General features: G+C 43.5%; 1 long non-coding RNA gene across 8 annotated transcripts; it reads right to left on the reverse strand.

Moving 5' to 3' along the window:
• Positions 1–749: 749 nt before the first annotated feature.
• On the reverse strand, positions 750–13,512 carry LOC124653707. 8 transcript variants are annotated; one of them, XR_006988002.1, is made up of 8 exons: positions 13,095–13,512; positions 12,472–12,895; positions 12,027–12,081; positions 11,660–11,715; positions 7,616–7,775; positions 1,843–1,933; positions 1,656–1,766; positions 750–1,083 (listed from the first exon to the last, which is right to left on the reverse strand). It is a non-coding gene; the product is annotated as an uncharacterized LOC124653707 (long non-coding RNA). The 8 variants fall into 8 exon arrangements; XR_006988006.1 differs by lacking the exon at positions 750–1,083 and having other exon boundaries at positions 1,180–1,766; positions 12,472–12,550; positions 12,676–12,895; XR_006988004.1 differs by lacking the exon at positions 1,656–1,766 and having other exon boundaries at positions 1,803–1,855.

Here is a 13,512-nt window from a genome sequence, read left to right on the forward strand (position 1 = left end):
GATCCATGCAACGTTCCCAAAGATGGGGAACAACATGTGGCGTAGGAGGCGAGGGCAAGGGGAACGCGAGGACGGGATCTGGTTGTGGAGCGCGGCCCATAGGCGCGTGCGAGACGGGAGTACCACGAGGGACGACGAAAAGTCTGTCGTAGTGGAGGCTGGCAGAATAGGGAACATATTCCTCCTTTTTAAGTAGTGTAGATAGTGTAGATGTAGATTTACCTTATATTGCTGTGATCCCTAGCGTTGCATTGCAAAAAACCGATCGGAGCACGATCCTGATTTGATAATCCTAAAACTGCCATATTGATTACGATTCGCTTCCTGAAACTGCTCTGAAAATTACCATGAAATTTAGATATGTTTCCGTTGTAAAATCGCCCCGAAATTTAATTATCATATATAATACAGATTGTCACCATGGAATACTTCAAGCATGCCGGTTGATATCAACGAAGATTTACTACTACTAGTGGTTGGGGCGCCCCTTGGGGCGCCTCCTAGCCGGTCGTTGGCGGTCCAATCTCTTTCTAATCGTGGTCCAATGGAAAGAACCAGTTACACTGAAAAAAGCTATGTATAGTCTGCTCGAGTAAGATCCAACACAATCCAGCCGAACAGTCACATGAGTACATGACCATCTAGTTGCTCCTGCTTCATGTCATAGTGAGATGCAAGACAGCCCAGTTCGACAAGGTCCAGACCTACATGAAACCTGTAGTATGGTATGTAACATCATATCGAAAATGGATGCAGTGGAACACCTTGTCTATTCAACTTCACATGATTTGCACAAGGGGTACATGCACTTAATACAGGTTGAAAACGGATTGAAATAGGTATATAAGGATCAAAGGAGGTTTAGTACGTCGAAATACAGTGATATATGCAGACAACATGACAATTACATGACAGCGGAACATATACTAAGAGGGAGGTGCAGCCAAACTGGGGGTAGTATGGACAATCTGAGATGCAGTCACACGAGACATTTTTTGGCAAGGGCAGGTGCGGCTTCTTCAGAATGGGCTCAAGCATGACTGCGGCTGGAACCTCGAGCACCTCCATGCGCATGGCTGGTTACTGGTGAGATGCAACAGAGATGAAGTTTAGGCAATAGCATATAGTGTTTAAGCATGTGAAGGAAAATTCAATTTGATGCGTTGCGGTAAGTAACACACAACACTAAATCATTCAGGTAGTAATGATTTATATCATATTAAGAGAAAGATTAGGAACGTCATGAAGTTTCACAAATAAGTCAAACAGGGCGAATAAGTGTAATCTTTAGATCCAATGACATATAGATAACATGCTGGTCATTCCCTTGGGTTAGTGTGTTGCTCAGGCAGATTACATATCAGGAATGTCGATGATCATGCAGAGAAATGAGGTAATTAGCTTCAAAACAATAATAATGTTCAGCTGAGAATGAAAAAGGAAGGATTTTCTAAGAGAGCATATTAGATTTAATCTCAGGTATAGTGTATACCATAATAGATTAAGTGTCAACCAGATCTTCTTACCAAACACAAATCAAGGCAGGTAATTTTTCTTTTGTTGTAAAAAGCAGGATAATGTCATGGATGACTAAAAGAACAATATGCATTGACAGTGCTAAATAGAAGAGAATAATATGCATCAGGCAAGCTCACCTTTAACTACCAAGCAAAAGATCCTTGGGCAGTATCATGAGAGAGTCCTCGTGGACTACAATCTAGTGATGTCTAGCCTAAGCTTTGTCACAGCACATGGGTAGTACGAATCTATGAACAAATATAAGAGGTAAGCTACCTATGTACCTATGTAAGATCAGAAGTGCACGTACGAAGATTGCCTCACCTGTTGGAACCACCTGGGAAGAACAGGGTGATAAGAAACAGGGGAAAAAAGTGAGTATCCAGAGAGGAAGTATTGCCATGCTGCATTCAACCTGCACAAAAGTATCAGTGCAGTTTGCTGAGAAACACACACACCAAAAAACATTTGTGACTTATCACATGTTCCAACTTCAGAGGCTACACCTGCTATGCCTCTGAACAGATAGGAAATATAGCACAAGGAATTTCTTAAACCAAGTTTAATTCAAAACGTACACCATGGCTGAAATGAAGAAATCATGTCCTTGCAGATATTTCAGATATCTACTTATCAATGCAGTAAAATGAATAAATGAAAGAGGACTAAACCGAGCAGGCAACACTTCTGCAACAAAGAGAAACAGGAAATAGGCGGCTCTATGAAGAAATTTTAGCAAACACTGAACATACTAATCCATAATAAAACAAAGTACCAGTACCGCCTACCGGGAGATGCAAAAAAAAGGGAGGACTATCCCCTGTTTCAGCTGGCAGCAACTTCAAATAATTCAAATCTGAATACTGTCTAATTATTAGGGGCTCCAAATGGAGTGATGCAATTCTACAAAAGGCAACTTGATCCCACAAAGGCAGTAGCAAATGACTGTTAATAATTAGTGTTTGCCACGCCCATTTCAGATAAGAGAACAGATTGGGACTGGACAATACTTTTAGGTCAAGATCAAACCAGTCTGGGGCCTTAATGGTTAGATCCTACTTTTGGATCTCTTTCATGCAACCCACAAACTCTGAAGCTTCAGGTCTGCGCAATACAAGTAAGAACGCACTTCACTGTGTATGATAGTTCAGGATAATGGTAAATTTCGGTACCGTTTCTTTAAATTTTTTTTTTGAGAACTCTCCACCTCTTTATTACAAGTTACTACTGTTTACATATCTCGTACAAACTCCATCAGGTGGAAACTGAAACCATACGTGCCTTCCATACTCTAAATGAATGGAACTTCTGGCCAGCGTGTGTGCATCAACATTCGCTGTTCTTTTCTCATGAACAAGCTCAACCTTCTCAAAGGACGTGGTCCTTGCTTTGATCTCCTGGGTGACATGGCCGTAAGAGCCCCATCCTTCCCCTTCAACGCTTCGCACCACATTGCTGCAATCCGTTGCCAATCTAAACCTCCTAATTAGCAGGTCAGCTGCAACAGATAGCCCTTCTCTACATGCCATAGCTTCGAGAGTCTCCGGGTCTGTGATCCCAAACAAAACCACCGAGGACGCACCCAAGAAGGTTCCATCTGCATCGCGAACCACCGCCGCGATAGCCGACTTCGCTGAATTCTTGGAAGTTGCAGCATCAACATTAACTTTCGCCATGCCCGCCGGCGGCGGGATCCAAGCTGGCCCTCTGGTGTCTTTTGCTCGCACCATAGTCTGTACTGGTGCAATCAAGTGCAGGTCTGAAAGAAACCTTTCGATAAAACAGTTTGTCGATAGCGGACTTTGGTAAATCCCTTCATGAATTGCCTTCCGCCTTGCGTGCCACAGGGCCCATAGAGTGACAAGCACCCTAGTCAAATCACCATGTGGTAGGGCTTTGATCACCGTCGCTAGCCACGCCTTCGCGTTATGCTCCTGGATATTGCCAATCATGTCGGTGATTTCATGCGGTGCTAAAGCCCATACAGACCGTGCCATGTTGCATTCCAAGATAGAGTGCCTCCAGGAGTCGGCGCCCCCACAGATTGTGCAGCTCCGTTGCGGCGCCATGTTCCTATGATGTAGAACATCCATTGTCGGGAGAGACTGCCGTGCAAGTCTCCATAGAAAGACCCTGATCTTTGACGGAACGTTCACTTTCCAAAGCGATGTCCATTCTTTTTCTGCATCCCGTACCCCCGACGAACCAGCCTGCTCATCAAGCCATGCTGTTCTTCTTTCTCGTGTGTCAACAAGCATGCGATATGCCGACCTGACTGAGAACACTCCCCTCCTGTCATAGTGCCAGGCCCAAAAGTCATCTTGTCGCCTTGTGCTCAGAGGAATACTCAGGATTAAATCCCTATCCATCGGCAAGAAAAAGGTTTGCAACTTCTGCCTATTCCAGGCCACAGTTTGTACATCAATGAGTTCACTGACTACTTGAGGTGACTCAGCATGTATACAAGCAATTGGGCGAAGTAACCCATCACGTGGCAACCAATTGGTATTCCAAATACTTGTATTTTCTCCTGTTCCAATTCTTCTGATAAGCCCTTGCTTGAGTACCGCTCTGCCATCACAGATTGAACGCCAGATCCGAGATGGCGATGTACCCACTTGTGCATCCAGGAAATCACATTCCGGGAAGTAGACCGCTTTAAGTATTCTTGCACTCAGCGAACTAGGATCCTGTAAAACACGCCATGCCTGGCGTGCAAGAAGTGCTAGGTTAAAGAGCTCAATATCCCTAAAACCGAGGCCTCCAAGGTACTTTGGCTTCGTCATGTCTTCCCAAGAAACCCAACATGTTTTCCGTTGTCCGTCCTTGCTCCCCCACCAAAAATTACGGAGAAGGCTGTTTATATGATGGCACAAGCCCCTAGGGAGCCGAAAGCAAGACATCGAATAAGTCGGTATAGCCTGAGCCACAGCTTTGATGAGCACTTCCTTACCAGCTGCCGACAACAACATCTCAATCCAACCTTGGACTCTTTTCCAAACTCGATCTTTGAGGTACTTGAAAGCTCCATTAATTGAGGCTCCCACATCAGATGGCATACCCAAGTATTTTTCACTCAAGGAGACATTATGAACATTCACAATCTCCATGATCTCTTGCCTAACCAGATTCTGGCATCCTTTCGCAAAATGAATAGATGATTTATCCAAGTTCACTCGTTGTCCAGAAGCATTGCAGTATAGTTGTAATGCATCCCTCACCTCCTCAGCACTCTCCCTATTAGCTTTGAAAAACAGCAGGCTGTCATCCGCAAACAGTAAGTGACTAACCATCGGGGCCGATGGCGCCACTTTAATGCCACTTAGGGTCGATGACTCATTTCTTGATTTTAACAGGCACGAAAGGCCCTCTGCTGCCAACAAAAAAAGATAAGGAGAAATAGGATCACCCTGACGGATGCCCCGGGAGGGAGTAAAACTCTCGAGATGGTCCCCATTGAAAAGAACTGAAAATGAGACAGTTGTTACCATACGCATTACCATCTCCACCCAACGCCTGTGGAAGCCCATCTGAATCATGATGGCACTAAGATAGTCCCACTCTAATCGATCATAGGCCTTCCGCATATCAAGCTTCAAAGCACAACACCTCAACTCACGGGCTCGCTTGCGTTTCATAAAATGCAGGCATTCGAACGCCGTGATAATATTATCCGTGATCATCCGCCCTGGAACAAATGCTGATTGCTCCTCCGATATAATCTCCGGTAGTATCTCCTTCAGTCTGTTCGCTAACACCTTCGATGCTATTTTATATATGACGTTACAAAGACTGATCGGTCTAAACTGCCCCAGCTCCTCTGGACTCGCCACCTTAGGGATGAGAACAATAAATGTTTTATTAATGAGTGCTGGGTCATCTTCTCCTTTCAAAATCCTCAGAACAACTGATGTTACTTCTGCTCCGCATAACTCCCAGTGCCGCTGAAAGAAATGTGCCGGAAAACCATCAGGTCCCGGTGCCTTCGTGGGGAACATCTGGAAAAGGGCCTCCTTTACCTCCTTCTCCTCGAAAGATTTGAGTAGGCCCTCATTCATCTCGGGGGTAACCTTGGTGGGGACTGTCTCCAACACGGCCTCCATACCTTGGGTGCCCTCCGATCTGTACAAGTTCTTATAAAAACTTGTAGTTGCACTTGCCATTTCATGTACGTCATTTGTCATGGTTCCATCCTCTTTTCTCAACTTTGTTATTTTGTTCTTCTTTTTCCTTTGGCTAGCACGTAGATGGAAAAATTTAGTATTTTTATCCCCTGCTGTCAGCCATTGGATCCTCGACCTCTGCTGCCACATTATTTCCTCTCTATGGCTCAACTCGATTACTCGATCAGTCACTTTGATCTCGGCATGTGTTGGTCCCGTCCTCAGAGGATCTGCCTGCAGCCTCTCTAATTCCGCCTTAAGCTTGCTTAACTCAAGTCTCACGTTGCCAAAAGTATCTTTGTCCCAGTTCATGAACTGTCCCGACATGCTTTTTAATTTATTCTGCAAGGCTGAAAGGTTCGCCGCTGTACCATCTGACCGCCATGTTTGCTCGACCATTGTGTTGAAGCCAGCATGCGACTCCCACATTAGCTCATACCTGAACTTCTTGTTTCCCCTTCGCCGTTGCTCAGGTTTAGGTCCCCAAGTCAGTAATATTGGTCCGTGATCAGAGGATGCCGCTACCATATTTTGCAACGTTGCCGAGGGAAAGCGGCTACTCCAATCAGCCGTAGCAAGGGCCCTATCAAGACGGACTCGACAAAAGGAACCTCCCACCACCTTCTTCTCAAACGTCCAACTGCGGCCCTCGTATCCAAGGTCACGAAGCCCACATACATCAACCATCTCACGAAAACCCGCGATCTGCGCATTACTCCTTTCTTGCACACCCACGTGTTCCGAGCGATGTAGAACCTCGTTAAAGTCGCCCATGCAAACCCAAGGGAGTGATGAAGCAGACTTTATATATTTGAGCATATCCCACGTTTTAAAACGTTGGTTGGTCTGTGCCTCCCCGTAAACACAAGTAAGTCTCCATGGCTCACAGCCATTCTCAGTAATTATAACATCAATATGATACTGTGAATACGGCAAAATCTCAATTTTTGTTTCATTATTCCAATAAATCCCAAGACCGCCACTGCGGCCTGAACTACTTACAGCAAAAGCTCTATCATATCCTAGCGTTCTGCTAAGATTTTCAACCCGAGTCTTGTGCACTTGAGTCTCGAGCACACATAACACGGTAGGGGCAACACGGCGTGCAAAATCACGCACCTCATTCACTGTCGCAGAGCTGCCCAACCCACGACAGTTAAAGCTTGCACAACTCATTGCACTTGGCGGCACTCCCCGGAGGAGCCCGCCACATTGTTTTGAACACCTTTTGTTCTCCCACTATTAGCTGGTCCTTTCTTCTGTCTTTTGAGATCCTTCGGAGGGATGTAGGCAGGAGGCGGCGGTGGGACACCGAGCGCACCCTCTGTCGTTGCAGGTGCATCCTCCAGCAGTAACTGTCTCTGAGACTTAGGTCGCTCGCTGTTCCCATCAGCCTCCTCAGGAACCGGCATATTGTCGTTGCAGGTGCATCCTCCAGCAGTAACTGTACCGTTTCTTTAATGGTACTGCAATATTAGACTGAAAGAAACTTGAGTCATACGAGCTAATCATTGCACAGGCCCAACAAAATGGGCTGTAAAATAGACCTTGTGACTCCTGAATTCAGCCAATGGTTGAAGCTGGGTCAGAGATACCTGATATAAATGATAAATCTCTGAAGATTTAGATTCAGGCCCCTCAAAGGCTACAGACACAGTCAACACCTATCATGCATGAAAGCGATGAAAATGCTGGCGAAACATCTGATAAAGAACTAATCACACTGTATCGCAGGCCGCTACGTTTGTGATACATATCCGTAGCCTTTATTGGCAAGCATGGTTGCATTGTTCCGAAATAGATGGGATGATAAAAACTGAGACACTTCCTAATGTAAACGGAGATAACTGAATGACAAAGGCATGCTTGCAGAAAAATACCCTAGTGCTCATAAGGTATAAATATGCGCCTATCCATGGTTTAAGCCCACAAACCTGTGTGGCCACATCTTTAATTCATCTTCAATGGGCTTCAGAATAAGATCACAGAAGCTTTAATTGCATAATTTAGTAGCGAAGGAGGTGGATTATCATCAATTGTCCAAAACCGATTCCTTGCAAATCCATGTTGTTCAAGAATTCCATGACATCAAAACTGCATTAACAGGTTAGTTCTCAGTGATCGGCAGAAAATCTCTAAAGAGATCTAAGCTCCCACCCTTGGGAGCACTCCTGGTCGATCGAGGGGTCGTTTTCACGGGCCCCGCACGTAGAGATAATGCGTCGCTTTCTCACGTTTCGACTGGTCGTGTGCAAGGCGGCCGCTCGGTCAGGCGGTTCACTCGGATACCGCCTCCAGGCAAGGGATATTCTCCGTGCCTGCCCATCCCCTCCCCTCTCCACCACGTTCTCAGCCCCGCCTGGTCGCCTCCCTCTATTGCCGAATTCCTTTGACCTGACGCCATCCATGCCGCAGTCGCCGTTGTCCTCTCCCCGTCGAACTTGCGTGCCTAATATGATGTCCCCATCGCGTGTGATGCACGGCCGCTGTCAACTCACTCCGTTCCCTACCACATCTCCGGCGATCCAACCGACCAGTGTTGTGAAGAAACGGGGTTGCACCGGCCTCTCTCCGCTCCCGTCATCTCACTCCGGTAGCCGATCATGCCGGCCGCATCCACCGTCTTCGTCGCGTCGGCCGTCCGGTAGATGGGGATGAAAGCTCCTCTCCGTCGATGGTGCTGCACCCATGTCCACCTCCACCGCCGGAAACAAAGCAGCCATCCTTCCTTGATCCCCTACCCTGTCTATCACTTCAACCTGGTATGGAAAAATCAGCAGTTCGTGTGTTTTGATTCTACAAGATCTTCTCGCCTCCGGTTTCAGTTCTTCTTCAACCATGTCTTTGAGTCTTTCTCTATACATATGTTAGTAGTTTAACTTATTTTTTTCTAATGTATATAGTGACTGAACAGCTGAATAGAGATTTTAGTAATACATGATGCGAATTTGGTTCTCTGTATGGCAATATTTATGTGTCCATCTAGAACCTTGCTCTATGCCTTCGTATTACTGAAACTGCTCCATGCCTCAATCAGACTGTATAGTATCCAGTGTGAGCAGGTGTAGTTGTCGCCATCTGTCTAGACTCTAAATACCTTTTGCAAACTGTCGACAAGAGTGCATCTTTAATGTTCAACAAACAATGATTCTAGATTGATAGATTTATCAGAAAAAACTTTACTTTGTCTTGTTGTTTTTTTGATTTTTTCAGACAATGGTTGTGGCCGGGCATGGACATGCAAGGCTTCAAACATTCAGTTTTTATTTCTGCAAAAGATTTGAAGCTCCATGTTTCCCAACTGATGTTTAGTGTTCTCAGATCTTCATTGCAGGAGAACAAATGGCATATTCACTCACGGTGTACATATTTTATGGGAGGAATAAAGAGGAAACTTTCGGTTGAGACTCAAGTGTTGCATTATGTTCAATCAGATTTACATGTTATGTTATGCTGACCTGCTAATTCTGAAAACTTCACTTTTGTTGTTGTAAACAGAAGCTTGTGATACCCATGTTCTGAATAATAGTATATGTGCATTAATTACACATTAGGACCTTACTCCAAACACTCTCGGCCTGTTTTGATTATTATCAGTCACACTGGTCTGTCTGTTTTTCCCAGGATCATCCAAAGAGGAGAAAAAGAATGGGTGTTTTCTTCCATACCCGCCTTTTCGATATCCTGAAGTTATTGTGTACCTCAATTAGTGTTGGGTAAACTAGAATTGCTTTCTCTTCTCGCAACCTCTCCCTTTGGTGCACTATTAGAATTCTCATTTAGATTTTGCACTTAGGTACCCTACCATGAATTCGACCTTTGAACCTTACTCTTAATTATGTTTCTGTAACAACGACAACCAAGTCTATCTTACGTTGCTATCAAGGTAATACTTACTATACCAAGTTGCACCCAAACTGCAAATTTGGTACGTAATGTAGCTTAAAAGTTTGGTGTAGTCAGCCGTTATGCCATCAAGCTGGATGCCAATATTGAACCACTACAAGTAACAACAGAGGTTTGATAGATAAATCTGCAGGTCGTGCTCCATTAGATTCGTTGTTGGTCAGCGTTGCTCCACCTCTGAACATCAACTCTGTAAGCTAATGAGTGCTGTCAGGATAACAATTCTATTGGTTGTCCACAAAGTGTGTCTTAAGTTTTTATCTCTACTTTTATTTTGTTGATTTTTTTCCTTTCTCTGGAAACTCATCTGAATAAAAAACCATACAGACAATGAAAGTAAAACTGTTTTATCCACATGTCTAGGATTGTGAGATCAGTGGATGTACTGTTATAGGTGCTATTGGGAAGCTCAGGCGGAACCCAACCTTGCTGGTCTGCTCTTCCTGGTACCCCGAGCTATTCATTTGGAACTGCTATGACCTCTTGCCACACCGTGTTGGTCATCACTTCCATTGTATGCGGGTCATCTTGCTCAAGCCTCCTTGCTGCATTGGTATGGTGTTTTCAAGACATGGAACTTTCCGACAATGCCATTTTCTTTTACTGTATTTCTCATGAGACTATTACGGGTGCTTACAAATTTTCGTCTTGCTGATATATACTCACGCGTGCTCTCATTGCTGGTAGATTTCCAAATCACTGATTAAAATTCAGATCCTTGTGAGTTCCTAAACTGAAAATCCATGTCAAAACAGTGCCATCTGTTGTTACACTTCTTCGAATTGATATGCTTCCTGCAGCAAGTAGGATGAAAATTGGCCAGGTTGATGCATACATGGTCATACTAAACATCTACTGCTGTGTAATTCTTCTCGTGGGTAGAGAGAGTAAAATTTGAATAATTCAGTGGTCTATTTGAAATAAGTGGAAGAAGTATTACATCACAAAACCACTAATAGGGAGGTAATTATGTTGAGTATTTGGCATGTAGAAAAATATAGCAGTTCAATCTAATTATTCCATGCTCTTGTTATCTTTCAGGACATCTGTAGTGACAAGTAGCTACTGTCAACATTAATTGTGTTGATATAGTACTGTGTGCATTCTTGTTTGACATATCTGAGCCCAAAGAGGAGGATGTACATGCTGATGTTGCTTGCATAGATGCAGTGCTACAAATCATCACCATCCTCCCAAAAAAATAAATTATTTGGAAGTAGAATCATTGGGTATGTGCTTGCATTTACATTGTTCTCCTTATTGAAGAGTTGCTTGAGTAGTTATGAATCTACATGGTCTCTTGAAACAATCAATAATCCTAAATAGCTGGATTATAAGAGATACATTGTGACCAAGATCATTCTTATTCGGTCAAATAATACCATCATGTATCTATTTTTTTTAACTTGGGGGTTGCTTCTACAAATATGTTTATTTATCATTCTGGTGAGATAAAATTGTATTATTCCGTTCCTAATTTATGTTAATGCTTCCCTTGCTGGTCAGTATTTCTGATTTGCTCGAAGTTGTTGACGGCCATCTTCATATATTTGTTGCACACTCAGTAATATGTTTGTTTGTGAGGCCACAACCACCTTTTATGAATATCCGAGTTCCTGGATGTTATAAAATGTAGTTGGGGTGTCCCCAATGAAAATATTTGCAGTGGACATACTTCACCATTTGTGTTCCTTGTGGCTGTCCGATTCATGATAAACAAAAACCTGTTGTGTAGTGTGCCAAGTATTGACTATTGCTTTAGAGAAGTATTGCCTACTTAACATGTGTAAGTTCTCTTAGTATGTGGCGTGCAGTTCTGGACTAAAGTCATTCCAAATAATTGTATGTCTTACCCTCTCCATAATTCAAATTGCTACTTCTTTCCATTTGTTTCTACTAAGAATTTGAGGTTCACTTAGAATCTCTTATACAAGGCCATCGTCAGTTCTGTTGTCATATTTTTTAAGTGATGGATAAATAATTGTGTTTGATATGAGGACGGCGCAGCAAAGCGCGCAGGGTCCATCTAGTATTTTTAGAATGCCCAAGCATTATGTGTGAAGGTCACATACTTGGGGAAAGCAAATGGGTTCATACCATGGAACCTTGTTGGAGGTTTGAAATTGGCCTGCAAAAGAGAAGTTTAATTTCAATAGCCGAGTCTAATATATAACACGATTAACACTTCAGAGAGAAAAAAAATTGTCTGACTGAGACATAACGACACCATAATAAGAAATTATGAGAAGAAACTAATAACTAAAATCGTATTGCATTCAGGCAGAGACAAAGAGGCGAACATCGCAAACTAAGAATGCAGAGACCAAGCAGATCCATTTTTTTATTGATATTGCAGTGACCATATTTGTTATGAAAATTACAAGACTGGTTAAACTTAAATTAGTGAAATATAAGTGCAACTAAGAATACATGAGCTACCTGCAGAAAGAAAAAATAGGCCATAGAATAATGTGTAAGCTTACACATACAATACCTGCAGAAAGAGAAAATATGCCTTAGAGGTGTGTGCAGCTGAGCACAGGAGTTAAAAAGGAGCACTGTTTTCTTATCCCAAAGCCAGTTCAAACCATCAAAAACATGACTGACTTGATGTATCAACATGCCATTTATGCACATCAGTTTAGCATGCATGAAAGGGCGACAATCCTGTAGGTGTGCATATTCTACTATATTTTAACAATCTATCTGCTTTCACAAACAATGATTTTATCGTCTGAAAATAGCTTAGAGCAATATGCACTCTACATAATTACTAAGCTGCACCGATAATTCACTCAGTGCACAGAATAGTAGACGGTGCTTGCTTAGTGAGAATGCAAGGAAGAGATAATTAGCACAAACCTAGAAGGTCAGAAGCATGTACCTATAGATTTATCTGTTGGGTTGTCCAAAATTGACGACTCGAATGCACCAAGGTAGAAACTCAAGGAGCACAGCTAGGTCTGCACAAAGAAAATGCTTGAGTAAGCTAGAAGACCCGTTGCACACAAAAATAACAATAAGTGTAAACCAACGAACATAGGAAAGTATCTGATGACATACAGGAGCACCAGATAAAATCTCCTACCGGTTTCAGAGAAGAAATGATTTTGGGTTAGTACACATGCATCTGGCTCCAAGAAAAAACCTTGCATACCAATGGAAACATAATCTAATTTGAGATCACCTGAATGAGTAGCAAATACAAGCACATGACTGCCCAGAAAGAGACTAAAACATCATGATACACCTAGAGGATGAGAAGACTGCCCAAAATGTCGCTAAAAATCCATCTGGACCTTCATAATCTACAAAAGGGTAATTCTGTGTATTAATTATCGAAACAGAAAATGTTACAGTATTTCCATATATCATATATCAACAACTTCTCCCCAACCAAAGTTTATAATTACAGCCTATAACTACATCATCGAGACCAATAGTAAACCACTATCAATCTGATGCTTAAATCACTACACGATGGAAAGAAGAAACAATCAAGTATACCTTTAATCCAGCGGTTTAATGGAGCTTCTGGTCCAGTAATCGTATCTCCACATCTACAGCTAGCAGATCTCCTTATCTGATGCAAATAGAGGGGAAAACGCTCAAGTAGCACGATATCCTCCACTGAAGATCCTCCTTCAGTTCGATCTGCCGCAACACCACTTCGTACACTGCCTCGTTGATCGCAGGCTCGCCGGCTCCCCAGCGACGAGGCCCGCGCTCACTAAAGCAATGGCGCCTGTGCCGCCACTGGTTCGTGTGCTCCAAGCAGGCCAAGGCCGCAACCGCTGCGCCTCCTGACCACTGAGCCGCGCCGCCGTGAACCACCGTCCAGGCCGCTAGAGGAGAGAAGTGGGAGATGGGGACGGCTGGAGCCTGGAGGGCGAGGGAGCTAACAGGGAAAGGGATCGAAAGCGGA

Source organism: Lolium rigidum, chromosome 5 (genome assembly GCF_022539505.1).
Source record: "Lolium rigidum isolate FL_2022 chromosome 5, APGP_CSIRO_Lrig_0.1, whole genome shotgun sequence".
In the NCBI taxonomy this organism is placed as follows: domain Eukaryota; kingdom Viridiplantae; phylum Streptophyta; class Magnoliopsida; order Poales; family Poaceae; genus Lolium; species Lolium rigidum.